Here is a 26465-nt window from a genome sequence, read left to right as displayed (position 1 = left end):
CCCTCTTCGTAGTAATCTGATCAAATTTATGCCTTCATCTTTCCGTCTTTCTCTGGACGTTACCACCGGCCATACAACACAGTAAATAATTGTTAAGAAACAAAAATAGCGAACGATATTAAAATGCTCACACCCAGATAAAAATCATCAGACACACATCATATGATGCGTATTGGAGACCACTCTGACAGAGAGAAAACTAAAAGCAGTCTGAATTGCCAACATACCAGGGGACACAGGCTGGACCTGATGGTCAAATGTCCTCTAAAATCAGATGAAGTCAGGCTTGAGGAGCAGTGCAGGCCGGTGCTTTGGCGTAAATAACAAAAACCCTAAAAAAACAGACACATAAATCATCAGTATAAATGATCTGTGAACAGCAAAGCATGAGTAGCATTCAAAAATGCAACATTCATGCACACACGTTCCAAAAATCACGCACTTACAAACACGTGGTGGTCCATGCACACCCTTACAGTAAGACACAAACGGCCAAAAAAATAAATAAAAAAACTACAGGCAGCAAAGCAACGATTCAGAGAAAGTAACGAGGCTAAAAAAAAAATAAAAAAAAATCTAAATAACACCCGAAAGTGAACTGATAATGTCCCCTCGTTCACTCCCAGTTACGCCCTCATAACCCGCTGTCCGGTCCCTATTTTCCAGGGTACAAAACCTCAAATCGCCTTTGAAAAAAAATGGTACGGCAAGAGAGAAATGGCAAAAGGTTGAATGCGGTGAGATGTGGATGAGGAGGAGGCGCAGCGCAGGGCTGGCTACAGAGAAAGTGGAATTTGTGACCAAGCAAAGGAAAGGGTGGTGTTTTCTTTTTTTCTTCCTTTCTTTTTTTTTTTTTTGATGCTTCATTCTGCTTGGCTTTTTTGGATCCCAGCAGGATCCTTGGCTTCAGCTCTGTCTTTTCTTAGTGCTGCCAAAGTCTGGACATATTCCTTTGTCTTAAATTCTGTTACACAAAATTAGTCAGAGAGATGGGCAAAAGATATAACTGAACAGAGACGAGAGCCAAATGATCTGTCAACAAAAGTGGAGCGAAAGTTGTTAAAGAAAACTCTAAAGAGGAGAGGAGCTCCGTAAATAAAGAAAAAAAAAGTCACGATGGATACAGGTTTTTGGTTGCCTCTCAATATATTTCTTTTTTTGTCCTGCAAACAGATTATTTCCAAAGTGCAACAGCTGAAACGTCTCCAATGCTATGCCACGTAATGAGAGAGGGAGAGAGAAAGCAGCCACTTTTTCCCTTTCCAAAATGGCTGAGGGCTGAGAGAAAGCAGCTCCGAGCAGAGAGGAAGAGAGGTGCACCCCGTCCTGCTCGGAGGAGGGCTGGGCGATTCAGCCAGCATCGCTCCCTCGTTTCCCCCTCCTTATTTATGCCTCCTTTCAGAGGGAACGAATGGCGTACAACCGTGTTGTTGTGAATCCATTAGAAACTGTACTTGGCCTACCAGCCAGGAGAGGCTGCAACTGCATTAGTATGTCAGACTTTTCACAGGAATCTCCCATTTTCGTGAAGATATTTTTAAAAAAATCTCATGGTTTTGTCATTCATCTTGTTTAATTTTAATTTTACTATCAGCATACAAGTCAAATGGAGATGAGCCTGTAGGATCTAATTTATTTTATTTTATTTTTTTGCACTGCGACAACACGTTTTCCAATTTTGAAAATTTTAAAATCTGAAACCCGCTTTCTGTTTAATTCTCTGTTCAGTAAAGTGCTATGACATGTTTTTGTCATATTTTGATCTCAGAATGAATCACATTTATTGGAAGCACAGATTTAGCTGAATGTGGTTTCTGTGCTTTCTCTCTGACGTCACAAGACTACAGTACGTGGTGAAGCAGCTTCACTGCTGCAGTCATCCATGCTCTCTTCAGAGCATCTCCAGGCTATGAACATGGGCCGATTCTAATCATTGTCTGCTTTCTTTGCCTTGATCCCTGAAAAGTCTTTCAGATTCAGCACAGTCCGACGACTGCAGTCAGCTGAATGATTAAAAATGTCATGAATATTAAAAAGATAAATAAAAAAACAGACAGTATCCTTTTTTTCTGTAGGGAAACAGAATCATAGCTTCAAGATTCAGTCTTAAAGTCCACCTTCAGATTGAAAAGGTGATCTCTCGACTCGCACTTTACAATCATTTAAGCAAGTCCTGAATGTTTTCGTTTTTCATTTAAAATACAGTAAAAATATCTGACGGCACAATAAACTTTCTGGTATTATAAAAAAAAAAAAAATTCCAACATATTTCCACTTTGTTAAATCGGTGCACACTTTAGGTAAGCTAAAGTTTCAGTCAGAGCAGCATTTCTTCCTTCTCTATGTAGTTCAAGTGCCTCCACTGAGGCAGTCACTCCTCTTAAGTATCCTTAAGACATAAAAAACTAGAACATGCCGTACAGTAGCCCAATTTGGCACCAACGTTTTTAGCCTCTGACAAATAAGTGAACTTGCAAAGAGATACACGAACAATTACAAGTTGCACAAGAAGCCGCATCTTAAAACAAAAACACCCGTCCACCCATTAGCTTATTGGTGTTTATTAAATAAGGACAAATGCTGGGCTCAGGATGTTATGCGCCCAGCATACCAGTTCTGCCACAGCATGCCAATAAGCTGCTGTCTGCTCCATGGCCACCACTTGAATCTAAATGAACAGATTTGACTTTCAGGATATTGCCAAGAACCCTGCCAGAGCCACAGAGAAGGGCCCCTCCAGAAACAGAAGGTTGCAGAAAACAGAGTAACCAACATGGGCACAGCAACAAACCTAAGACAAGGTAACCTCTTAAAGGTGCGCCGAGAGCCTGGGAAAAAGTGGAAGAGAAAGGTGCCAACAATAGGTAGAAGTAATTACCTCGCGGTTTTATACATTATGTTTCAAGCAGTGCAGGTCGATGTGTGTCTCTGTGAAGAGAATTCAAGGCTGACCAGTCTTTGACTTTATTTGGAGCCCAGGTCTGGACTTAGCTTGAGCAAGGACACTAAAGGTCAGCCATGCTTCTTTCACTCATTTCATCCAGCAAAACCACATTCAGACATCAATCGACATCTTCACCTTTCAACCACAATGTCACTTTGTTCGGATGCAAACAAAAAACAATATACTTGGAGTACATTTCTGCCCTCTAGCCTGATGCAATGACTGCAGTTCTCCAGTCAATATGGAGGTCAAATAAAATTACTTAAGAATCATGATTTTTCTTTCCAGCAGTAGTATTTAGACCCATTTCACAAGTTTAAAGAATCAATTTAGTCCAAATGACAAAGATTCACCAATCCACTGACCAACAATTAAAATGTATTAAGTTTCCCTCCGTTGGCTCCAGTTGGTGATGGACAGGTCAAAAACTGAACTTTGCTTTCCCAAATTAAATGCAACAAAACTATCAACATCCCACATATCCTCTCTATAAAAACACAGATGCTCCTCCTCTGAGTTTAAAATAATTAAAGGTTAGAGACATACATCAGATATAAAAAGTCAACACACTCCTGATTTTGGTGAAATAAAAAATTAAACCTTGCCAAATGCATTGCATCTTTATATGCAGTAAGTTTTAATGAAATATATATATAATATGACCTAGGCCAATGTTTCACAATCTCTTTTTTTAATGGTTACAGTTTTATGGTGTACACATAACACTATTGAATTACTGGGCAGTTTTGTCTGAATATCTATTTTTATTGCAATGATTTGACCCTTTGAAAACTTTCTTAAATCTACAGCTTTTGCTAATGGATGCAAATGAGTAAATGCTGGACAAATCCTGGACAGGAGAGCTTTGTTTCCACTTTTCCCAACATGTTTAGTTGGTTTTTCAGTTGAGGGGTACAGGAAATCTCATACATTTAAACAACATAATTATTTTTTTTTTACATCAAACAAAATTCACAGGGCTTTTTTTCATTAGTATGGTTAGTCTTGAAACACCTTCATTTTCATTGGATTCAAAACCACTACCTCTATCAATTTGCTTGTGGCACAGATTTTCTTTTTTTATGTCTCATAATACTTAGAGTAAAAAACAATCAGAAGAGCAGACCTGAAAGAAATCATTATCGGCCATAAACGTCTGATTGGGGCGACTCTAATGAGCGGTCGTCTTGTGTCACCGCTTCAAGTTTTTATGATAATTACTTTTAAAGTTGTTAATGAAGCACCAGAAGGCCGGTTAGTTGCTGCTGTTGGAAACTTTCACAGTAATCCCTCAACCTGTGAATCAGTGCAAACTTAAGATGGACACACAACAGCGCTATTGGTGAATTTTGGGGGAAAGAACGAGATGGATGCAACTCTTTATTAGCATAATTTGTTTACGAAAGTGAAAATTAGTGAACTCCCACTAGATTTTGAAAGAAGACATGCTACTGTACAAAGGTGCAAAGGAAAATTTAAAGGAAACTTTGGTTTAGATCATTATGAGAACAGCGTATGCTATTCAGTACAGATGCAGCAGCTGCCAAGGTTATCCGGCACATTATCAATTACTTGGTACATGCGTTTGCTGATCCTATAGTTCGTTTGTCATCAAATATTTAAAGACAAGTCGCCATCACATCAGAAAGATGGTTTGTTTTCCCTTTGCAAAAGAAGAATGAAAGTATTCACTCAAATATTAAACACCATTACTCTTCATTTTACCTGCTCTACTGTGAATAATAATAATTTTCTACAGAAATTATTCAGTCACTGTAACCACCTATTGTTTTGGGAGCATTCACATCATAATAACTTGACAAAATGTCCTTTAAAATTGATAAAGTCATTTAAAACTAGAACTGAATCAACAAATCTGCCAGAGCTCGGAATTGGTAAATTATTTCTTGATCGGCTCCAACAAATGATCAGCAGGTCAAATACTGACATTTTTTTTAAAATTAAATTTCTAATTAAAACTAAGAACACCAACCATTGTTTTAAAACATTAATCAATAGTGTCTTCACAGAGGTATGTTTTGTCAACTTAGAGTTTGATAAAGGTTAGAGACCCATATTACTTTTATTTGATTTATGCTCTTTTATAATATTTGGTTAAAAAAATTGGTCAGATCTAAAAGATTCCTAGAAATCAGCACAGGCTTTGAAAAACGTGGTTGGTGCATCGCTATATAAAACTTTAAATTCAAAGCCCTAACACACTTTCTCCTTTTTGCACTTTTCCACATAAAAAGCTGACTCTTTATGTGTAACGTTGACCTTTTGATGCACTGTCAGCAGATGATAACCCAACAATATTTCTTGCTCTTCAGTGACCTTAAAGCATATTTCTGTAATAAATTTGTGATAAATCAACAGCTTGCTGAGAACTATTCATACGTTTCCCCTGTGCTGTTTCTTCTTTGAGCAGTCTATTATCTGGTTTCACTCCGTGTGCTCTTGTGGGTCTGTGCTCCGATGAGGGTAGAACAGACTGTAGGAGTTTAATCTGGTAACCAGACTATAATAAATCACATAAAATAAGTGGAAACGCCTTCACATTTCTTTGTCAAGCTTTAATAGACACACACACACCAGATTACACTCAGGACTGTGATAAAGTTGCCATGTTTTTATTGTTGCATCCGATTTTAACACAATCATTGTGGCAGAAGAACATTTTTTGTACTAGGAATGAGAAGTCCAGAAGAATCCAAATCCTTATTTTCCAAAAGTTTAATACCTTTAGAGCACAAATCAGATTATCCTGAAAAAAAATTGAGCACTGAAGTAACATTAAATGTATAACCACAACACATTTTTCTTTTACATATTAGGCAGGATTTCTGTCCCACTATAGCAGAGAGTTTGAACAAAAGTCATTCATACTGGTTGCCAGGACAAGGAGGGGAACAATCTCACAAATAAACTTAGCAAAGCAACATCAGGAAGATTTCCCACCTCCTGATACCTTAAATGGAAATAAATTCCTTTCAGGAATATCTGGTACCTATGGACAAAGTGTGACATTCAAGATGAAAGGGAACCGGAAATGCCTGATTTCAAACGTTTGACATCAATTAATTCACAATACAACCCGTTTAAATTTTTGCCAAAAGAATCAGAAATGATTCCTTATCGTTTCACACCATCTGCAAATTCGACTTGAGTTCAACAAACATATACAAGAAGTAATTTATAAAGTAAAAAAAATAATAATAAACAAACTTCACTAAATTACAGCTCTGAATTAAAAGTATTTTAATGAAAGCCAGCAGAGCACTTTATTCACTGATCTTAATTTAAGCCTCTGCTGCCTTGATCCAACAACAGACATAAACAGATTAAATATATCTGTGTGCATGAGAAGTTAATGGAAAAAAAACTACTAAAAAAAAATCAATTTCTATATCCAAAAGTGTGGATTATTGCCAAAATATTTCTTAAACAAATCTAAAAGACTGTGCAGTTATAATAATTAAAGTTTAACAGCATTTTCAGCATAGAGATACAGTTATAAAGTAGAGAAATGTCTGCTTTGTTGTTCTTGTTTGCCATGTGTTTTAATAATATTGTCTACACTGAAATGCATCAGTTTGTGATTATTTAAATATATTATTTATCCTACTAATATCTTTAAATGTTTAAATCCATTACAACAATGCTCAATCAGACAAGAGACTAAAATAAAGCATCACTTTCAGACCTCAGACAGCAACTGTATTAATTACTCTACATTTTTGCATTCACATCGTCTGCCTACATTTTTGCATTGAGAGGTTTTGGCCCGTTTTTTTGTCCGTATCCCTCGTTTCACCGAACCCGTTTCTTGCTGCTCCTTGTCCCTTACTGTTCCCTCCTCTCGCTGCCTCCATCAAATATTCTGCTCACGCACAACTGCGGCACCCTTTCTCCAGTCCTCCCCATTAATCCACACCACAGACATCTTGGCCCACTGTCTCGTCTCTGACAGCGTGCACTCAGAAGTCTCAAAGTCTAGCCCGTTTCAGTCCCTCTACATTTTTCTCAGGCCACGAGGCCGAACATGCCTCTCACTGTACAGATAGAGCGTTCTGTCTAACTATAGGCTCCCTTTCTCTAAATGCCACTCAGCAGAAAACATGCAGCATCAAAGGAGAGGTCAAATTAGTATAAACAGACCTTGGAGCACAAAATGCTAACCGCATGTAGCATAAGGCTCATTTCAGCAACGCCTGGCTGGCTGTTATTACATTTGCTCATTATTAATGTAAAATAATGCCTTTATTGTACTTAAAACAATACTGAAGGTCATTCTGCTTCACATATATATATATATAAAGTAATTGTGAAAACATTTTAAATATGTCTGAACAGCAGCAGAGTCTAACTGTTCATGAGATAAAATCCGAGCGAGAAAGTTTCTTTTTTGGCACACTGCTCTTTTAAAATACAATGACAAAGCAGGGGTAGGGCTGCAAGAAGAAGAAAAAGATCTAATTACTGTATTAATTGCTTAATTTCTATTCATCTCTGGTCTCCACGTGCTGCTACTAATCACTTAAAGAATGCAGCCAAATTCTCTGTATTAACACATCTTCTGTGACAGGCGGGAAGGGCGTGGGTTAGAGGTGCAGGGGGAGGCACAGCGAAATGCAAAGATTTGACAGGGGGGGGAAAAAAAGCAATTCTTTAAGAAGATCGAATCTAAACATGGACACCAAATAAGGAATATTCTTTTCTTATATACCTGATTTAATGTGGCAGATGCAGAAACAATAATTTTCGGATTTTCTCTTCAGCTGGATCTTCGGTTCAAACGTTCCTTCTATGTTTCCTTCTCAAGTAAAGGTTCAAGACGGATTTTACTGAGGAGTTTAGAAATAGTCCACAGTGCCTCATCAACCACCCTCTTTTTTTGGCATTTCTTTCTTTCTCTCACCCTCCACTCCTGCCATTTCAGACCCTTATTTCCCTGCCCTCCTTTCCCTCCCTCCTGCCTTTCTCTCTCATTCATTCAGTTTAATTTTGAACTCTGCACTTGTAGACAGGGAATGAGGATAGCTCCATGGTTACCTGGCACTGGGCCATCTCATTACACTGGCAATTGATTCTGGCCTGCCGCCATGTCCGCTGCCCACCTCCCCCACTCCCCACAACATCTCTGCACCCCAGACTGTCTGCAGCAAAGGATATCTCAGAACACACAGGATGGAGACAAACAGCTTCACTTCGGCACATCAAACCAGTGATCCATCCATGCACTGCTGCGTACAGGAAGGCGGACAAATAAATATGACCATAATATACAGGACGAATACGTAGAAAGACCCTTTTAAAACAAGAAGGGCCTAAACTTCTTACAGCCACAGTTATAACCTTTAGATAATGTAAGAAGTTGAGAGTAAACATCATAAAATGCATAAAATCATAAACTAATCTAACAGACTAAAATCATCCCACTGAACTGTAGTGAGCTATGTCCAGACAATAATATGCAGTCAATAAGAGTAAAACATAAGTTTAGGGAAAATCAATAAGGTTTAGAAATAAATAAGGAAGAATGGACGGACAGATGGACTACAGTCTAATTCCTGATTGTGTAGAAACCCTGCTAAATGTTACAACCTTCAATCTGTAGTCTGGGAAAGTTTAACACACACAGAAAACACAAATCACAATTTCTTAGATGCATTTTGGAAGCTGTAATTATTGACTAGTGCCCTCCGACTGAGATAGATTTACTATTTCAAGGGTTAGCCTCATCCTTTCCTATTGTAATTTCACATCACTTCCAGTATCTTTAGCCGCCGTTAACTTAGAGAGAAAAAATAAACACTTTCTCATAAATAACATCTGGAACTGAATACAAATCGACAATCCCGGCGACAACGGAGTGTCTGTAGGCCTAACAGGAAAAGTTCAGAGTTGGAAACCATCCTTCAGAGAGGTGCTGCATCCCAGAGTGTTGGATTAGTCTCAGTGACACCAAACTTTTGACACCAGGTGTAAGATCTCACACAACAATCTCAAGTAACTGATGCTGCCGACTCCAAAACTGCATCCTTTGGAAAACTACACTTGGCAAAATGGAAGGAGACTGAAAGTTTCTAATTTTACACACAACTTTGGAAACAAAACCCAAAATAAAATCTTATTCCTCTAACCCAGGCACAGGTTTCATCATACGTCTTGCCCTATAAGACTCCAACAGACAGCAAACACTTCACTTCACTTTATATGAAGCATGTTTTTTTTGGAGTAACTCAGACGTTGCCGCTGCTGCTCCTTCTGTCAGCGCTGGCAGATGTTGGGGTCATGGCCTTATACTCAAGGGGGATTTAAAGGGATCAGGAGTCAAAGGGATTATAAAGCCATTATGATTTCTACTGTGCCTTATGTATTCCTACATCCATTAGCCAATCATTTACAGTCCAGTTAAAGGTATAACAATCATATATTGTTATATTGGAAGCCTTTTTAATCATGAAATATGTTTTTAAATTGTTCATTTTTAATAGGATTCCCATATATAGACAATATGTAAATGACCACGATTTATTGTAACTCATATATTCGTTTAGACTTAAGAACACACAAAATGTATATTTACTTTCATGACAAAGTCAAGATGTATGGAGAAATCTGCTGGCGACTGGAATCTGGTGAAGGCACCTGCTCAGGGTTTCCCCCAGTGTATTATAAGCCTGGCGGGCCACCAGGCTAAGCATTGGTTATTTATTTCTTTTTAAAACATTAGCATTTTTTAAGACTTTATAGTTGGTGTTCAGATATTAATCTTCCACTCTTCCAACAGCACATAATTATCAAGTGATATTTTCGAATTTCATGTCAACTTTAAACATTTTTCAACTCAAAAACACGGCGGGCTGCTGGATGAATGACTGCCCTGGAGCCCAACCACTGGGCTTAGCAAGTTTTCTGGGGGAAACCATTTCTGACTCAAGTATTTACTAGATAGTTACAATAAACTATATCAATATTCTCCAAGGCAGTGGTGCCCAACTCCAGTCCTTCAGATCCACTGTGATGCAACTTTAAGATGCATCCCTGCTTCTACGCACCTGGATCAAATGAATGTCTGGTTACCAGGCCTCTGCAGAGCTAAACGATGCTGAGGAGCCATTTTATTCAGGTGTGTTAGTCTGCTCTAAGGGACACACAGATATAGCTGTTTTAGCAATGCTAGGTGTGCAAATTGTTTGTATAAAATGCTAGATATATTTAAATGTCTCTTTTAAAATGTTAAATAACATTAAACATTTTCCAAACTTCTGGTACATCATCTGGAGCTATGGACTTTCATGTGATTTTTAAACTTCAGACAGACAAAAAAAAGAAAAAACAACCTTCTACCAATGGCAAAATTTTAATTTTTTTTCCTAGAATACTACAATAATGGGAAAATTATTGCATCAATTTCAAATTAGTATTACTTCACAACAAAATCAGTCTAGTTCATGCAATACAATCAGATAGATTCAGTTTTTACATTCAGCCCTATTAAATACTGTGGATTAAAAAATAAAGTAGATTTCTTTGTAGTTTGTCATGTATTTAATGGTAGCCATACTTCCAAATCATCAATCAATCATTAATATTTCTTCATACATTATTCACTAAAAACCAGGGAGAATATGACCAACAAAACTAAACAGTCGGCTTTGTTGGATCAAATTCTTCATTTGTTTCTGAGCCTGGAGGTGGTTTCCTTCCATCCATCCATCCATCCATCCATCCATCCATCCATCCATCCATCCATCCATCCATCCACATCACTGCAGACACAGCACCAATCCACCTATCGATCTCATTCCTGAACAAAACTCAGAGATGCTTAAACTCCTCCACGTGGGACAGGACCTCCTCTCCGACTTGGAGAAGGCACTCTACCCTTTTCCAACTCAAGACCAGGACCTTATTTTTGGAGACACTGATCCTCATCAGCTTCAAACGTGGCTGTGAAATACTCCAGCAAAAGCTGGATATCATGCCTTTTGGCTTCATCAGGGAAGCTTCATCAGGGAAGCAGAGAAGCGATCATAAGACCATCAAAACGGATCCCCTCAACACCTTTGTTGCACATATAACTTCTGTCCATAAAGGTTTTGAACAGAACCGGTGACACCGGCCAACTTTTACAGAGTCCAACTCTCACTGCATGTGGACCAAGCTCTCAGGCTATGTTTACATGGACCGAACAGTGCTTTCTACTAAAATAAGATACTGCACACATAAACTGAAGGCAAAATACCAAACAGACTAATATTCTTATACCACAAAATAAAATAAAAAAAATTAATCCTCAAAACAAATGTTACCTCAGTTATCTCAATAGACTGAAAAACACTCTATGATCCACTAAAAAAAAAATCTAACTTTTTGTGTTCTGTTGGAGTGAAAAACTGTGGAAAAATAAGCTAAAATGGTTTTTGAGTGATCTGAAGTCCAACGTTTCAGACAGCAGACTGACCATGATTTCTTTATTTCAGTCGCCAACATCTTACAATCCATTAGCAACACTGGTTCAGCAGAAAGGAATAATAGATCTCCACTGGCAACGAATGAATCTGCATCTCTACTCGAAGTGCTTTGACCAGTTTGTTCACGTTGCTGTTAATTCACTGCTTTAAAATATGTAATACAAGAGTGAATCTTTATTATCGGTTTGCATTACTTAACCATCATCACCTGGTTACAATGTGCGCCCGTTTGCATGCTGGCAAGTTTAATAATGTAATTGCAGAGAACAGACATACAGGAGTAAGTTGTCAACAAAGAAATCTGCACAGAGACTGCTCACTGTGAGTTCCTTTAGAAAAGCCAGGGATTAAAGATGGGCCTCCCCAATCTGGGGCCTCTTTCGTGTACATGCACTCGGGTTGTTTAAGGACACAGTGAACCAGGCTACCCGATCTAGGGAAGGGGCCAGGCAGGGGGAACATTGACAGGACGGCCAAGTGGAATAAACTCTCTGAATTGTAAGAGCTCCAGCTGCTGGCTTAAAGCTAGAAGGAGCAGCGAGGGCTGAAGGAGGGAGAGGACTGGCTCATGTAAGGAGAGAGGGAGTGGTCAAATCTAACAGGAGGAGGGAGGAGGATAGATTTATAAAATCTGCCGACAGAAGTAAAACAAAAAGAAGAGGTGGAGATCAGAGTCCAAGCTCCTTTCTGAAAGGTGACTTAGAGAAGAAGTTTAGGGAAAATGTAATACAACCACCTAAATCGGGAATGCAGAAAGCAAAATGCAGAAAGATACATGCCAGTCAGGATTTTTCTTAAAATAAAAGTTGGTAGTTCAGCGAGTTTGAGTTGGTCCGTTATCAGTGACAACCCGTCACACCTGCACCATTGGGAGACAGGGGGTGCTGCCACACAGACGGTTTCCCCTGTCCTCCTCCATTTTCCCTCCCCTTGTTACCTTTTCCCTTCCTCCTCTGTGTTCCTCTCCTTCTATTGCTCCCCTTGCTGTGTGAGTGTGTCTGGGTCCCACTGGAGAGGCTTTGTCTGTGAACATTGGAGCCCTGGATGGCCCACGGGGGCCCAGTCCATGAATACCCACACTGTGAGAGCCGCCCTTTCACTTCACACCACTTTCTCTTTGGGAATGCCTGAGCAATGAGGTAAGGAAGCTCATGTACACGCTCCAATGTGCATACACATCCGCACACGCACAAACGCACGCATTTTCTCACTTTCTCCGCCTTATGCACACATGCATACACACGCAGGCGTGCATTCACATATACACCATACTTTACACACAAACTGAGTGAGCAGTGCAGTAATGAAAAGCCAGTGTTTTGTGTGAGAACCCTCTCACCCAGGACTAACATCCTGAGAGCCTTTCTCCTCCATCAGTCCCTGCCAAGCGCTCGCTCTAATTAAAGACCATAGAGTCCAGTAGCGTTGGCCCAGCTTCCCCCAGACTGTGCCCCTTCCCTGAGCATAGAGGTCCTGAGCTGAGTAGAGTCTATAAGGAATGTGAATGACCGTGGTGATTAACAGCTTCTCAGGATTTCTAATTCCCCTCTAAATAGAGTGCTTGGACGCATGACTGATGCCAATTCTGCAGAAGCCTTATAGATGGACTTCAGTTGGCAAGAGAAAATCTGCAAGAGCGTTACAACAAGCATTTACAGCTCCAGTCTAAGGTTTGCATACTGTAATCTTAGCTTTTGATGTCACCATTATATTGGGATTAAAATGGCCTTCCTATGACCTATGCAACATTTTTCTACATTTAAGCTGGCAGCTCCTTTGTGTCAACATAAAAGCACTTGACAGCACTTATTGGAAAGACCCCAGGGGTGTTCAATACATTGTCCTCACCATATCAGCATGCACAGTATGAATATCATCAAAGCATTTTTTTGGAATCCTATTATATTTGAAGGGCCATTAATTCATGCTTTGCATGTCAATATTGCACTCAGGCCATGTTATTTGATCTGAGAAATGTTTGCATAGATTCAACAAGAAGCATTCCTCTGAGATGCTGATCCATATAGACGTGATAGCTGGAGATTCAAGGAGCAAATCTCTGGATCTGGTGACCAGAGATTGGTGCAGACCATTAGAGTACAGTGGACTGATGGTCATTTTGAAGAAACCAGCTTGAGATGATTTGAATTTTGAGCCATGGTTTCTTATCCTGCCAGGAGTAGCAACATGACGGTGGTCAGAAAGTTAAACGATGCTCAGGTGGTTCTAAGGGGTCCAAAGTGTGGTAAGAAAATGTTCACCACATAAAAGCTCCAATCAGAACTTGCAGGTATTTTCCCCCCAGTCTGTTATTGGCCATTTTTAGGAGGGCCTCTGCGAATTGTAGCCTCAGTTTCCTGTTGCTAGCTGAAAGCAGTGGCACCCAGTGAGGACCTCGGCAGCTGTATCCATCTGCTTCCACGTTTGATGCTTTGTGTATTCAAAAATGTTATTCCTGCTTGTATTAAACCCGCTATTGACTTTCTACCATTTTGAGTCTGTTCCTTATCCAACACAAACAACAAGAAGATATTTTTTCTTCAAACACTTGCTACTCAGTTGATCTCTTCTCTCTCTCTGACATATTTTTGCAAACCAGAGGTGGCTGTGTGTGAAAATATCAGTAGGTAAGCACTTTCTTACCTACTGAACAACTCCTCTGGCACCAGCAACCGTGAAACACTCAAAGTCACTTCTGTTGTCTTCCCCAAATCTAGGTTTCTTATGTACCGTGTTGCTGCCATGTGATTGGCTCACCAGCGTACCTAATAAAACGGTCAGTGTATATATTCACAGAGTCTCACTGCATTTATCTCCACATCTAACATAATTGATATTATCAGTAGGTCACAAGCAAAGTTGTGAAAGTATAAAGACACAAAGGACTTATGACAAGTGACCACATTCAACAACTACTATCTAATGTGTAAATGGCACAGAATAGAGGTAAATAAGCTCCTTGTGAATCTGAAAAGTACAGCTGTACATGTAAAGGAGTACGGTACATTACAATGGCATGCTACATCTACTAATAGAAGCTTAAAAAGCTTTTATGTGTTTTGCAAGTTGACTGGAAGAAAAACTGCTAGTTAGATAACAGAAAAACATGTAGTAAAAAGTACATCGATAAAATCTATTTTATCATCATTCAAAGACAGTGTACCCAACACTAGGTGGTGGTATGATATGGATAAGTTAATATTGTAAAAGTATTTGTTTTTTCCCATAAAGCTGTGGTAAAGAACGACCAATAGATTTTCACCCATAGTCTGTGAGCGAGGCACCCGAGCTAAAATGTTCAAGATAAAATTGTTTAATAAACCAAACGTCAACAGATTATTTCAAGGTCCAATTTTTTTTTCAGATGTTTGTTTTATGAAAACAGTTGCATTTACAAATCAACTCTTGCAATGAAACACACAAATCTTCACTCCATATTCCCTATGAAAGTTTTTAATTACATTAAAGTTGGTTGTACTGAATACAGTAAGATATTATATATCGACAGAAGGTCAATTATTTGCTATGAAGTTGATAATTATATAAAACAAATATTTCAAAGGCATTAGAATATTTTGATATTTGGGAGAAAATTTGACCATTTTTTTCCCCTTAAATTTTGAGGCAGTAAAGTTGAAATGATCAGTGGAGATTCCTATCAGTTTAAAATTGTGCATAATTCATGAAGCAGATTAAAGCCCAAATGCTCACTATAGCTGAAAAATCGAAACGATGAATAACACTTTATATCTCAAATACCTTTTTAAAGAAATGTGAAATTCTGTGTTTGGCAGTGTGAACATCTTAAGCCCAGAAACTGTTTTTCCTGCTTTTCCTGCAGCTGGTGTGTTTTTTAGGCAAATACCTCAATGATCAACCAGCGAGAAAAACAACGTACAACATGTCAGCAAGGTGGATGGAGAGAAGTGTGTCAGGGGAGACTACTGACTTTAGCCCTTTTTATCTTTTGTTTTTATTTATATTTGCACCTTTTTGTGTTTATTTTACTATTGTCATATTTTCATCTTCATCACCGAGGGTACCACTGCATTTTTCTTATGTTCTAATAACATTTTAAAAAAATAAAAATCTTACATAGGCAGGGAAGAAAATGTAAAAAAAAAATATTTGGAACCACTTGCAGTTATTTTGGTTTTTTATTTTAGTTTTATTTTAAATGGCAATAAATTTCTTCCTTTCAGATTATTTTTCATGCATTTTTCAAGTCGGTTTAGTTTCTTGAATGTCTCCAAGTCAGTCCAAAGCATGTGTGACAATTTAAAAAAAAGCTAACAATTATGTGAGAACACAGTTATGGCAATTTGGCTAAATATATAATCACAACAAAAACACAGTCACAACATGGTAATTACAGTCAAAACTATAATTATCAATTGTACCAACTCTTCAAATATTACTATCTTGTATAGTGTGACAATCTAATTACTTGTTAATCAAGATAACATGAGCAAAAATCAAGCAGTTAGAGTGAGGGTCCAACCTACGTGCAGAATGAAGTGCAAAAACAATTAGGAACTGAGCTTTTTAAAATGGACAAAGAAACTATATATCTTTTTAATTTTAAAGTATGAAACTTGCAAAACTAAACATTCATATTTTATAAGGACATGAGATTACATGATTTGGATTTAAAATGTAATTTCTAATGATGCTGATGAGAAGAAACTTAATATAAACAATAATTAATCATTTATTCAGCCATCCATGTTCTGCAGGTGTCTTTTCCTGTTTAGGGTCACGCAGAATCCAAGGACGGAAGAAAACCAAGAATAAGACAGAGCAAGACAAGGCAACATGCACATAGGCACTCACTTCTGATGTGTTGCTGCTTTTAGTCTGGGGGGAAACCAGAAAATATCCCTCTGTGCTCTACTAACCAACACAGCACTGTGCCGCTGTCTCCACAATTAATAACAATAAATAAACAAATAAAAATTAATGATTACAAAACATTATGTGCTACTAAAAGTGCTAGTTCTCCTACACTGTCTGAACATTTTTACACAGCCGTTAAGATGTCCAAAAATGTTTCTCACTTATTATGACAGTAACTAAACAATAAAATATATACACCCATCTGTGTAACTGGGCGTGACGATGAAGGAGTGCAATGATTCATAGTCTGTCTTGAGGGGAAAACCCCTCCCTTTTGATGATAAGCAAACCCAGATCCTGGAGTAAAACCTTCCCCATAAAAAGCCGTAGTGATGTCACAGACGCTGCGTCCTCGTAGTTTCTGCGGTCATGCCTTTCCGCTCTAACAAGTTATTATTTTTCATCTTGGACTCAGGAAACTGCGTCAGGAGCTCATTTCAATGAACGATTAAGGGAGCACACAACTCTGGAAAATACCAAAACGATGCGGACACTGCCAGACTGTTACACATGTCTGCGGAGGAGGAGAGAGGAAGGGAAGAGCCAATGATCTAAAGCTGTGAAATGGGAGTAATCGGTCTGAAAGAGTGAGAGTCAGACGCAGACAGTAAACAAATAGAGGTCAACAACAAACCTATTCTATGCTATATCAGAGCAACATAACAGTAAATAATAAATCCTAAATCAACCCGATTATTGAAAAAAAAGCTACTTAGCTAAATTAAAATAAATGCCGACTGTAAAAATAAACATCATAGTAAGTAAACACTAAAATAAAGTGAATAATTGCTACAAGCTGCAGCTTTAAATCGGGATAACAGATTGTGAGCAAAAAAGATTTGTAAATAATGACACATTGAATATTGTAAGCCAATATATAGTTGGAAAAAAAATGATATGACTGTTTTAGTTTTCCTTTCACACAGATTCTCAGCCATCCAAATTTTAAAGGTAGCCAAATATTTCTTTCTGTATCAGTGGCAAACATAACTGTTGGCTGTCTGACACGTTTTCCTTCCTGGTTCACCATTTCAGCAAAGATATTAAGAGAAGCTGTAAATACAATTGATTCAATCAAACATATCAAACATCTGCCACATACAACCTCTGGCACGTCTGCGGATCAAACTGGGCTAACAATACCCCTTTAGGTCTGAAAGATGTAAAAACTACAGTTACAATGGAAAACATTAAAGTTGAGCGTTGTTTAAAAGCATTACAGTTTGGACAAATAATAGTAGTACCGAAAAACCACATCTTCTTCAGTGGAACAATCCCACCTATTCACAGTCACCAAATAAGCAGAGCTACATTATATTCTAGCAACAGGTCAGTAGTTAAAAAACATGTTATAACACCCTGTTTCTATATAATGACTCACTGAGTTACGAAAACAGCACTTTAAAGGGTGTGTTTTTCCAAAAACACGGGACATTATTTAGAACAGTGGGAAGCCGATATGAGGGCACGAAAGTCCCAGACCTTCAATGGAGTAAATTGAGTGTGTGCATGCTTTAGCACACTGAATGGTGCATGCACTCATCCAGGAAAATATTGTGGCTTCCTGTGCTATTGTGTCTAAATATGACTCAGTTGCACTTTCAGTTGTAGTGAACTAAAGGAACAAACTAGTTAGTCAAACCTATTTCAAGGACTATGGAGACAGTCTGAATCATATGTCCAGACACACACACACACACACACACACACACGTTCAAATCAGACAGATATTAACAGTTCAGACGGACAGAGCTGGGTGGGCATCTGCTGCTCATTTTATTTATGTCATGGGTAATTTAATAAGGAAATTTCCCAAAAGTTTGCACTGAAAGATGAAAAAAGCCTTTTAGTGTTATAATAAGATTAGTAAAACTTTTTAATCTGCAATAAGGGAAATGGTACCAGGAACCACAACAGAGTTCAAGTAACCATTACTAAGGTTTTGGATTTGAATCAACCGTGACTGCTATGGTTTGTTTATGCCGAAGTTCAAAGACGAACCTCATTTCAGTGAATCATTCTACCACCCCTATGAAGTGATTCTGCCGATTAAGCTGATCAATACTTAATTTAAAAAATTACATTTGAGAATATACGAATATTGAATATTTCCCTAGAACCACAGAAGGTTGGACAATGGCTCATAATATTTCTAAAACACAAATCCAAAGACATTAATTCACTAGAAATGCATCCAGAAGGAGTGAAATAAGCTACGGTGGAACAACAACTTAAGTAAACCAAAGTATTAACTGACAAAAAGGAAAAATTATATATTCTACCGTTTCAACAATATGGGCTGAAGATTCACAGAGCTAAAAGCCACAAATGAACTATTGCTCCGAAGAGAAATCCAGTTGCCCAATCTGATAGAGATGCACTGATAAAGGCAATGAAGGCCAAAGCTATTTGTTTTTATCTTGTCGTTTTACAGGTGTGACCTGACTAAAACTTAAGCAAAGTCATTTTTATAAACCTTGTTTAGATCAAAGATTAAAATACTTGTGACATAGTTAAGAGTTTTCAAAGCCAAGAGAAATATCAAAAGCTCATCATCAAGCATACATCAAAGTGTACATGCTTAACCTTAATAAGTCTGGATCAACTAAAAAAATATACATGACACTTTGTTGATGCATGTATAGACAGAAAAGGAAGGGGTTTCCTTCAGCTTAGATGCATTTAAGGAAAAATAAATCAAGAATAAAGATTTTTTTAGGATTTGGACTCAATCTGACTTGATTCTGAACACTAGCCGATTATTTGGTGCATCATACAAATTCATAATAATGCACAGGGGAAAAAACGCCACTCAATCTCCAGGTGTGAGATTGTGAATAGAAAAAAAGATGTGAGCTGTGGTCAGAACAACAATGGTCTGCTATTGTTCATCAATGTTGCACAGTTATTTGCACTATTACATACTAAAACTCAATCAAAAGTGAAATGATAAAGAAAAACTTTTCACCAGTATCACTTCTGTAAGATTTTCTGGTGAAGGCACAAGAAAATAAGGTTTTAAAAAAAGGCCGATGGGAAAAGAAAGAATATTCTGATGGAGCCTCCAGCTTCAGTTTTGAAAGCGACACGTTGAGATGAAATGAAAATGTTGTTAAAAAGCAAAAATCCTTGAATGCGACTGCTGTGCTTGCAGGTGTTTAAACAATACATAGATCACAAGCAAATTCTTTTCATTATCAGAAAGCTAAAGTAGGTTCACCTGATTTCTGTAAATGCCAAATATAGACTCAGATTTCTGTCCTATAAATGATCTGGTCAGGTTCTAATGAAACTAAAATCTTACATCAAGTATAGAAAAGGCACACACCATGAAACCCTGCTTGTCTTTACTCACTGAAAATAAAAAACAGACAATTGGAAAAATTTTATGGAAAATTAAGAACATAAAACCCTTACATTAAATGTCATTTTTTTATATTTGTGTAGGACAGACAGAGAGACAGACTGTGAACCTATAAACAGCATTTCTGTGATATTACTAAGGTATTTACAAATTTAGAAGGAAAAAAAACTGCATAATGATTCACACATGGTTAGACAAATAAACCATTTTAAAATGTGACTAAAAGTGCCACTATGTACCAGTTTTAAAACACTATTTGTTCAAATAGTTTAATAAAAAATTAAACACCATTATTTAAGCCATAAAGAAACTTTCTTTCATATAAATCAATCATGTTAAATCTAATATTACAGACATAACAGATAAGCAATGGACATATAAAGCTTGTCTGAGTCACAGAAGACAAATGGATTATAAAGTTTATTTTTATGTCTTGTTTATCTTCTGAGGGACTTTGTAGATATGACCTGTTTATAGTAGCTAAAAAAACATATTTCATAATCTCCATGCTGCAGTGATAGAGCTGGTTTTCTGCTAAGCAAGTCCAAGTCTGGAGATAAATTAAGCCCATCTGATTCTGAGTCTGAACAGGCTAAAGATTAATGTGTTCATAATGAAATCCGTGGTGCTAACAAGACCATGGTAACATTAAACTTTAAAGAGGAGTTTTAATGTTTATCTCTTTAATTCAATTAGTTATAAATTGTGTTCTGATAAAAGTTCAACAAAACAATCACTGCAGGTTCTTGATTCAGTTCCCTGTCGTTTAAACGTATTTTAAACACTGGTTTTGGACTTGTTACCAGTATAGGAAACAGAGACACGTCCAGTGAAGTGCTTGTGAATATAGACGTTGTTCTGATGGTTTCCGATACCTGACAGGAGTCTTCTGAAGACCGGACCACCATGCTGAGCCGACATGGAAAGAGGCTTCTGATCTGCTGTGACCGAGCTGACGGGCTATAAGCTGATTAGCTATATCCTTCCTTCCTCTGTTGATTCTTTAAGAACTGCCAGACGCTGAGCTATGACTGGTGTACAGTAACAACAAGGCACTACACACTTTTGAGGTGCTGAAGACTTCTGAAACTAAATGAGACACACCAGGCAGACTCTGCTCCGCTCGCTTCCCGAACAAAATGTACTGACTACAGTGAAATGCTGTCATTCACATTCATTATGTGATACCGTTTGTCTACTTTAGATTATTGATAAGTTAAGTCAATTCAACCCAAAATGAAAAGGAAAAGCGACTCAGTCACAAATATGTTTTTTTAGTTTTTTTAAACACATTAAATTTTCCCTGTGGTATTCCCCTTTCCTTGTCCTTTTCACACCAGAGAGCGGACAAACCTTTTTCCAACAGAAAAGTCAGACATTATCAGTAGTAATGGAGCAGTGAGGTTTTAACACTGGACATCTGCACGTATCAAAATTAAAGTTTTAATATAAAGAAAAATTTAATTTATTAAAATGTAAGGTAATAGCTAATGTCACATATAACTCGACCTGAATTAATTTGCTATTTGGCAATTTGGCCCAAAAAGCAGAGAGCCCAGATCCGCATTTTGAATAAATTCTTGTTGTATTTATTCTTCTGTCTCCCTCTTTACTGCTGCCTCTTTTTTTTTGCTGCAGTGCTCTGTGATTGGTTGAACACATGTGTCAAGCACTGTCAGGATAAGGAGTCTTATTGGCTGGTAATTCAACCCTACTCCACTCTTCACCAACCACACTCTCCCCAGGCCTGGGCGTAAATGAGCAGGCAGACAGATGAGTGGCTCAGGTGGGGTCTCGCTACTAAAGAGACGGGAAGAAGCACTTTTCGCCACTCCAGGTAACACAGCACCAGCATGGGGACAGGGTAGCAACAACAGGCACAGATGAATCTGCTGGGATCAGTGGTTTAAGAAAAACCCTTTTAATGCATTCACTTTTTATTGCAGAAGCATAAACTCCCACTGAAAAATCTAATTTTTATTTAGAGTTTTTAGCACGGAATTGCTGCTGCAACAACCGTCACCCCAAACAAATCTCTTGAACCAAATTAAGCAAATATTCTTTAACATATCACTGTTGGTTTTTCCTGGAAATAGAAAAAATTCAAATAAGGAAACCATTTATTTTGCAGTCTAGGTTTAGCAGCATGCACGGCGAGTACCTTGGTTACGAAGGGGAAAAAAAAAATAATCACTTTTTGTGAGAGAACTGCAGCAAAAAGCGATGTCTTGGAGTCACCGAGTCTCCATAACAACCACACAATGCCATCTTCATGCCAACTGGTTGTTTGGGAGGTGTGCCAGCAAAAAAAAGAAGCTTTTCTCGTCCTACCAACAAAAACAACTCTCCAGGTAGAGCATTTTCTGTAACAAACACTCCAGGTGGGCTTGACACGAAACAAACAATGACTATGTTAGCAAACACCTCATGCTAACTGTGAAATATACTGGAGGATCTATAGTGCTGTGGGCCTCTTTTTCTGTAATCGTGAACTCAGCAGTGCTAGAGCATTTTCTACAAAACTCAGATGGACTTTTAACAGTAAACTGATTCCGGTCATTGTTGGATCTTTCAGCAAAAAATTATAATCCAACACATACAGCCAAATTGAGCAGAAATGTTTCACCAGAAACAGAATAAATCAACTACCATTGACCTGAAGGATGGAGGATTTTAGGCTTAAAATTGTATCATGTTGTGGCATTTATTCCAAAAATGATAAAAGTGATGATATTTTTTTTTTTTTTAACATTAGGCTCTGCATAACGTTCTATAATACTGATATATAAAGTCATTTATAATATTAAGCAGCACACAATAATTGCATTTGAATTTAATATTTACTGATGCTCTCATAGATTAAACCGGATAGATCCATCCCTTATCATCATCACTATGAATCACAATGCTTGCTGCACCATTTTATTCCATGACAACACCAAACAATTCAATATTTGCCCTTGGATAATGGACATCGGAGTACCCAGCCAGAGATGCTAAGGGATGCATCCTGAGGGACGAGCTGAACAGAAGAGAGCATAAGAACGAAGCCAGAACTCTGAACAATACGGGTCGGACAGCTTCGCTGCTCGTGGGCCGGGGTCTCTCAGGTTTTAGATGTGCCCCTGCTAAAACACCTGATTTAAACGTTTGAGTCATATCCTCCGCCTGTCACCAAGTTCTGCAAGACGCTGTCCTTTGAGGACTGGAGCTGCCCACACATGCTCTAGAGAGAATGTGCGAAGATAGGTGGTGAAAGATCTGTGTCTCTGTGTGCTTCCACCTTGTTAAACGTTATAGGAGGAGATTCAGGGCCGTCTGGTTTTCAGTAGGATCTTATTTCATTGGAATTATTTAGAGCGCTTCTCAAAAACAAGCAACGTAATTCTATCAATCAAGGTCACTGCTTTTAAACTGTTTTATAATTTGTTTTAGACTCGTGTATATGGTTACAATAGTTTTACTTTTGTGTGACCAGGTCGTAATGTGTTGCAGATTTCTGCCCCCGTTCCTCTTGCAAATGAAATCTGTATCTCATTGGAGTTTTACATGGTCAAATAAAGGAAAGAAAGGAGGTTGTAGAACGCATCAACAGCAGCGGTACCAATAACGCTGCCAATGGCGATTTTTTTTCCAACATGTTTTTCCCCTGTCAATACATATTCAAAGCCTGGATTTCTCAAAAATTGGCAATTTAAGAATGTTTCTGCAATAACATACAACATTAAAGCTTTTTATACGTCTTTAGAGGGGTGCCAGTGTATTTTTCTACATCTGTCTATAACTTTTCTTTACATGCATTTATTCTGGAAAATGCAACTGAGTAGTGGTGAGCATTTATTGTATAATTTATAAATTATCGTGATAAAGTTCTAATTGTGATATTTATTGTTGCCACAATAAATTCCAATGAATAATGTTTAAAACCCGCTATATTTCTACATTGTCTGAATTGTTAGTTTTACCGTTTTTCCACAGTTTGTTCAATAAGAGCATCAATACATATGAATGCATTTAAAAATATGATTAAATGCAGCTACTGTGTGCAGTTTGTCATACAAATGACACGTCTTAACGTTACTGTTGTCCTAAAGAGGCAATTTACAAATGGAAATGTTTTTCAAGAGCAGTTATTGTGTTTGTGGTGCAATGATTGCCGTGTCATGCCCAAAAAAATGAATAAATAGTTCTTATCGTCACTTTTATTGTTATACCAATAGTACCACAAAATATCAAGATAAAACTTTAAGTCCATATCGCCCACATTTAGAAGTAATTGTTTAAAGAAAGATTTCCACAAGTTTATAATCATTAGCATAATCAGTGCCGATTGCTTTTCTGAAATCTAAGTCAAAACCACCAAACAGTAAAGTGCTAAAGGTCACTTTAGGATAGCTCATCAAAGCTTAAAAAGGTTTGCAAATCCGGCTGACATCACACACACACACGCACGTACGCACACAAAAAATGCAACAAAACTGGGTCACGTCACTGCTTTGCGTCACTTGGTGTGTGCAACACCAATCTAAATAGCTGCATGAGCATGCATGATAAATCCACAGACACACACATATTAGCATAAAGTAGTAGTGAGATGCAACAGCGTTCAGTGTCTCTCAGACACAGCACACCAAAAATCAGCAGATAGCGATGAGAAAAAGTGAGTTTTCCAACAGCAATTCTGCCAATACTGTAGTCTAACACACAGCAGTAGGTGTGATTTTCACCTGCAGGCCAGACAGAAAAATAAAGCTCTGTGAAGATTCAACTTACCAGTGGGACTTGGTTGGCGCTCTCCGTCCACTGCAAGAGCTCTTTCAGCCACCTAAACAAAACGAAAAACAACGACTGAAACAGATGTATTTGTCCAAACAGTAAAATACAGTCGAACACTGATGCTGTGATCCACTGACTCTTTGTGCTTTTGCCCGGGTGCTCCACATACACCAGTGATAATGTGAAGTCTAATATTCAGATCAGAGCAAGAGTGGCTGTTTCGCAGATTGAGGTCAGGATTTGGTACAGAGTGTTATGTAACCCGATATATGGGCCAGAATAATAGTATTACATATGAGACAGCAGTTCAAATGGAAGTCATGGTAGAGAAAGGCAAGCAGAGACAGACTGCGAGAGCAACTATATTTTTAGGCCATGGCTCAGACAGACATGCCCCAGAGAGCTTTTTATATTAAAACTATTTTAATTGCTCTACTTTGCTATTATTGTGTGCTCTCCGCTTTTCCCCCCTTACATTCTGTGTTTCACTTTCTGATTATTCCTCGATTTTAACATATCCGCAATATAATGCCCTCACTTTTGCACTTATATTTAAAGATCTCATTCAGGTCTTGTCAATCTGTCATTACTACGTCTGCTTTTTGTTCTCCTCTATTGCTTGAGAAGGGTGGGATATCCGCATTGGTTGCTATGGCACCAGACAGCTCCTCGTTTTCTCAGCAAACTGCTATCTGTGATTGTGTGTTTCAGTGTGCAAGACTCTGGACTTGTGTGTGCGCGCGTGTGTGTGTGTGTGCTACCACCTGTCCACATGTGGGCACAGGCACTGCATACATGCATGCATACAGTTTACTGAGAGTTGTTGCAGCAAAATGACAACTAGTGTCTAAACATGTATGCTTAGCAATATGCCCAGCTCTTTACTAACCTGCTGGATGTCTCATCTGGTGAACATCTGTTTAAAGTAGCAGTGTATATTTCAGCGTCTCAGTCGGTGAGTGTGTGTGTGTGTGTGTGTGTGTGTGCACAAGGCTTCCCTACATTCGGAGGGAATTTAATGATTGGCACAAAAGAATAAACCTGTCATAGAATATGTCAGGTACTAAATGAGTAATGATCAGAACATGCAGGGTAATTGTTAAAATAATAGATGTAATGTATTTTTATGCGTCTGCTTCATGTTATTCATGGCTTGGAACTTGTCATAGTTTGCGATGGGCGAGTGGAAGTGTTACCCTTTAGATAGGTCATTAGCGCATCACCGGGCCAACACAGAGATATAGAAGACAAACAGTGAACAAACACAAACATCTCTGACCAATTTACTCTACAGTCAACTGCAAACCTAAAGTTACTGGAGAAAACACACCCACACAGAGGGAGAACAACACACACTAGGGCCTGCAAATTAACGATTAGAACAGGAAATCTCCTTTCTGTGAGGTGACAATGAACACAATACTGACATCCTTATTATTGGTCATAACATCCACTTTCCATATTCACTTATTCAGCAGTTCATAGGCGAGACTTGGGGAACACTCTGGACGTCACTGTGCGTCATGAAGATGCACAGTAACGTTTTATCCTTTTAAAAATTGAAAATTTATCTTTATGTTTCTAGGGCACAGTGCTTTTGCTTTATGGCAAATAGACATTGAGTTTGAGTCTGAAGTTTGATAACAGCAGCAAACAGCAGATACCGAGCTCTCAGCCCAAATCCAGACTTTTTTCCTGATAAAGAGAGGAATCGTATTAAGAGGAAATTCAATCTTACTGTTTCATTAAGTAATCCAGATGGCCTTGAGGTTACCTTACCTAAAATTAAAATTAAATAATAGAGATTGACCAGCATTGGACAAAAGCAACTTCATTTATAAGAGTAGTACATACAGGAAATTGCAAAACATGTAGATCAAGAGAACTAAGGTTTTGCAGCAAAGGGCAGAGAAAAAGTATAACGCACTGAGATTGAATGATTTTCAATTTATTTTGTGTTTTCTTATCTCATTTTTAGTCTTTTTTGCGATAATTTTATATT

General features: G+C 38.1%; 1 protein-coding gene across 6 annotated transcripts in view; it reads right to left on the bottom strand.

Annotated features, from left to right (window-relative positions):
- The window catches only part of LOC103145660 (sorting nexin-19-like), a 101538-nt gene that overhangs the window by 54772 nt on the left and 20301 nt on the right, over positions 1 to 26465 (bottom strand). For 2 of the 6 annotated variants that reach the window (XM_007563184.2, XM_016676991.1), the window contains exons 2-3: positions 24461 to 24512; positions 228 to 332 (exon numbers count right to left, since the gene is read on the bottom strand). The gene's annotated coding sequence lies outside the window, so the exon portion shown is untranslated. Of the gene's footprint in view, positions 1 to 227; positions 333 to 446; positions 1383 to 10008; positions 10027 to 24460; positions 24513 to 26465 lie in introns of those variants that run through there. The other 4 variants (XM_016676995.1, XM_016676993.1, XM_016676996.1 and 1 more) reach the window with 3 other exon arrangements.

This window comes from Poecilia formosa, unplaced genomic scaffold (assembly GCF_000485575.1).
Source record: "Poecilia formosa unplaced genomic scaffold, Poecilia_formosa-5.1.2 Scaffold145, whole genome shotgun sequence".
Taxonomy (NCBI): domain Eukaryota; kingdom Metazoa; phylum Chordata; class Actinopteri; order Cyprinodontiformes; family Poeciliidae; genus Poecilia; species Poecilia formosa.
This window is presented reverse-complemented; position numbering and strand designations above follow the sequence as displayed.